General features: G+C 49.7%; 1 long non-coding RNA gene across 1 annotated transcript; it reads right to left on the bottom strand.

The window, feature by feature from the left end:
• Positions 1–2,473: 2,473 nt before the first annotated feature.
• Positions 2,474–3,435, bottom strand: LOC125354668. The gene is made up of 2 exons (XR_007211525.1): positions 3,204–3,435; positions 2,474–2,567 (listed from the first exon to the last, which is right to left on the bottom strand). It is a non-coding gene; the product is annotated as an uncharacterized LOC125354668 (long non-coding RNA).
• Positions 3,436–3,886: the final 451 nt, after the last annotated feature.

The raw sequence follows: 3,886 nt of genomic DNA, 5'->3' as shown, positions 1-3,886 counted from the left end.
CAATCTGTGCTGGACGCCAGTGGCTTACGCTAAAAATTCTAGCTCCTCTAGACATTAAGATCTGAGGATTGTGGTTCAAACCAGCCTGGGCAGAAAAAGTCTGTGAGACCCCTTCTAATTAGCCACCAGGAAAATGGAAGTGGCGCTGTGGCTCAAAGTGGTAGAGTGCTTATTTTGGGAGAAAGTTCCGGGACAGCACCTAGGCCTTGAGTTCAAGCCTCACAACCGACAAAAAAAAAAAAAAAAAAAGGCCGACCTTCTTGGATTCCAGCTCCCTAGCTTGGAACCTGAGCAGGTCATTGACCTTCTGTAAGCAACACCCAGTGTATAGAGGCACTCAGAATCAGGCTACAGCATGTCCACTTTAATGTGTCACCAAGGACCACCTGTCCTTAAAGGCAGGGCTGATGAATACTGTGCATTTCCTGGATCTCCAGCTTGCGGGGGTGGGGAGGCTCTCAATCTTCAGGACCTGCAGCCAGAGGCCTCTGGCATCCAACATAATCACTTGGGAATGATGGTGATGATGATAAAAGTAGCCTCTTTGGTTTTTGGTAGTTGTGGCGCTGTGTAAGAGGGGCATGCTCAGCTCCTGTTCACACACCCACCTGCCAAGAGGGGCAGGAGCCCGGTGAAAAGATTCTTTGGGAATTCAGGGTTTGCTTCTGAACCCAGGAGTGATTTCCACACACTAGATCCACGGTGGGTGGAGGGTGGAGGACTTGGGGAGGTGAGGCTTTTCCCATGGCTTCTTAGGCATCTATCTGGAAGCCCTGGTGCCTGGAGTTTTTAATGTGTTTGTTGTGAAGTTGTCAGCCGGGAAGTCACAATACAGCTCACAGTGACGGGAGCAGGGAGTGTGACTCAGATACCAGGTAAGTGGCACCAGGAGGAGGGAGGGGAGGGAGGGAGCAGGGCTGCAGGGGGTTTTTCATGGGGGGGAGGGATGATGTCTCATCCCCCTTTCCATGCCGTGGAGGTTCCCCCTGCCCCCCCATCTGAACCGGTGTGATCAGGGATGGTGGGAAGCTGGCAGGACCAGTGAGATGATGTGGGTGGCACATGTGGCTGTTGGTCCTCAGGAACCTGGCTCCCCTCCCGATCCTAGGTACTGCCTGTGCTTGAGAGCTAAGGGGGCCCCTGGGCTTTCCCCCAGAAGGCTAAGTGGCACTAGGCAAGGAGAGCCCACCCCAAGCTTCTGTTTGGATGCCAAGAGGAGCAGGAACCAAGGCATAAAGATTCTTTGTAGCCCAGTGTCGGTGGCTCACACCTGTACTCCTAGCTCCTCAGGAGGCTGAGATCTGAGGATCACAGTTCAAAGCCAGCCTGGGCAGAAACGTCTGTGAGACTGATCCCCGATGAACCAGCAAAAAGCCACAAGTGGAGCTGTGACTCAGATGGTAGAGTGCTAGCCTTGAGCACAAAAACTTAAGGACAGTGAGTTCGAGCCCTAGGACAGGCACAAGAAAAAAAAAAAGATTCTTTAGGAAACCAGGGTTTGTTTCTGAATCCAGGAGTGATTTCCTGATCAAAGTATCATGTCATTACTAAGTGCTTTCTAGTCACTTTTGGGTGACATCTCAGTGACCCTAAAAACTCAGAGCACTCACATTCCAGTAGGGGAAGACGTAGAGGCCCCAGAGAAGCTGAAAGGACCAGACAGCATCAGCATTAATTGAACTTTTACTGAATACCAGGCTCACAACCCTATGAAGCAAGTACTATCATGACTCTGACTAAAAGCGAGTAAGTCACAGAGGCAGGATTAGAACGCAAGCCATGCTCTGAGTTCTGGGATTGGAGATGCCGAATCATCTGACCTCAGACCTAGGCTCAGGCCCAGCTCAGGGCAACCATTGCCCTTCAGCCTTTAAAGGTCCTTTTGTTGTGTTGTTGTCCTGAAGCCCCGTTGGTCTCTTGCCACTGCATAATAGACCAACTGCACCAAGGGTTGGGAGGGGCACACTTGGATGTGGTCAGCTCAGAGCCGGAGCTGCCCTCTGCTGGGAAGTGGGGTGTGTGGGAGCCCTGGGCTGAGGCTCCAGGGTCATTTTAATAAGTGATGTATTAAAATGTTCCTGCTGGAGGCTGCCTGGTAGCCTTCCGTTCTTCTGTCTTTCCGGAGGCCTCCATTCAGCACAAAAGGGGAAGAAGCTAAATCTCTTAAATCTACTATAATTTCGGATAAACATTTGTGGAGAAGGCTTTTGCAGGAGTGAGCAGATATCCAATTATACCTAGTGCGGGATAGGTTGGAAGTGTGTGGAGAGACTGCAATCAGTGTGTTACTGGCTCCGAGAAAGACCTGGGTGGGGGGAGGGGCTCTTTGCAAGGCCGCTAATTGGATGCTTGCCGTAAGCATACATCTGCCTGGATTCCGCTCCAGTGGCCTGTCTAGGCTGGCCAGCTGATGGTGTAGCAAAAGGCACCTCTAAGGGAGAAATGCGCAAATCAAGTTTAAAAAAAACAACACAAACCGCGAGAGTTGAAGATGAATGTGTCTGGAGGTTCTAAATGGAGGAGTGGACGTGGAATGCCGGTGCAGAGAGCAGGCAATCAGTTCCCAGCTGCCTTGGGGCCTGGTGGGAGAGAAGAGACACTAGGGTGTCTGGGGGCCCAGATTTGGGGTTTAGATTACTTGGATTTGAAGCCTCTATCCTATACCTTTTGCCTTGTAACTTGGGGGCATTCTAAAGCTTCTTGAGCTTCTATTTCTTTCTTCCACAAGGATGATAGTAACCATCTAGGAAAATTAGATGGCAGTCTATTCTGTGCCCCTAGCACGGGGCTGAGTGCACTCTAAGTGGCAACCATCAATAGAAAACATTTTAACAAGGTTCAGTGGTGCACACCTGTAATCGCGGCACCTGGGAAGCAAATGGAAGGATGGTTGCCATTTCTAGGCCAGCCTGGGTTCCATACTGAGATCCTGTCTCGAAAGCAAAACAAACATACCCCAAAGCAATGCATTCACATTGAGGAAGGCTTTGGTGCATGCCAGCACTGGACTGCTAAGACGGCCACCCATTCCTAAGGCATGAAACTTCTCTGTAGACAGACTGTTTTTAGGGGTGCAGGAGTGGTCTTGAGAGGAGGGAGGCTGGGAGTTTGGATGAAGAGATGCAGAATGGTTTGGGCAGTTTCCCAAAGGTGACAGTAAATGCAATCTGGAGACCCACTTTCATTGTCCCTCCCTTTCTAACCAGACTGCTGGATGCCATCCCATTCTGCATGGAGACTTGGAACTACTGACTTCTCACCCTGGGAAGGGATGAACTTGGCTTAAATGAGAAATTTTCCTGGACTTGAAAGTGTTCTAGGGCCTTGGGTACACCCCACAAATCAACCTCTGACCTCCTTGGTGCTGGCAAAAAGAAGAAACCAAAGAGAGCTGGGCTTGGGGGGGACTACCTGACACACAAACAGGAAACTTACTTATACAACAACTGTTGTTTCATATCTTTTTTAAAAATCTTTTTTCTTTTGGCTGTACTGGGGTTTAAACTCAGAACCTCGTGCTTCCTAAGCAGGTGCTCTACCACTCTGCCAACACCCTAGAATAGAATGTGGTACAGATAATGTTGTCGGATATCTGTGATCCAGTTGCTCCTATTGTTCACCTGTGGCTTCACTATGGCACATTTTTCCCAACTAAGGAGCCAAAAGTGTTACATGACCAGGGACTAAGCCATACGGTGTGTATACTGATACTAAGTAGGCCTTGAACTCAGGAAGGCAGGTGCTTTACCACTTACTTAAGCCACAGCTCTACTTCTGCCTTTGTTTGTTTTGGTGGTTGCTCGGAGAGGAGAATCTCACAGACTTTCTTTGCCCAGATTGGCAGGAGCCTCAGATCTCAGCCTCCCGAGCAGCTAGGATTCTAAGT

Source organism: Perognathus longimembris, chromosome 7, assembly GCF_023159225.1.
Source record: "Perognathus longimembris pacificus isolate PPM17 chromosome 7, ASM2315922v1, whole genome shotgun sequence".
Lineage (NCBI taxonomy): Eukaryota > Metazoa > Chordata > Mammalia > Rodentia > Heteromyidae > Perognathus > Perognathus longimembris.
This window is presented reverse-complemented; position numbering and strand designations above follow the sequence as displayed.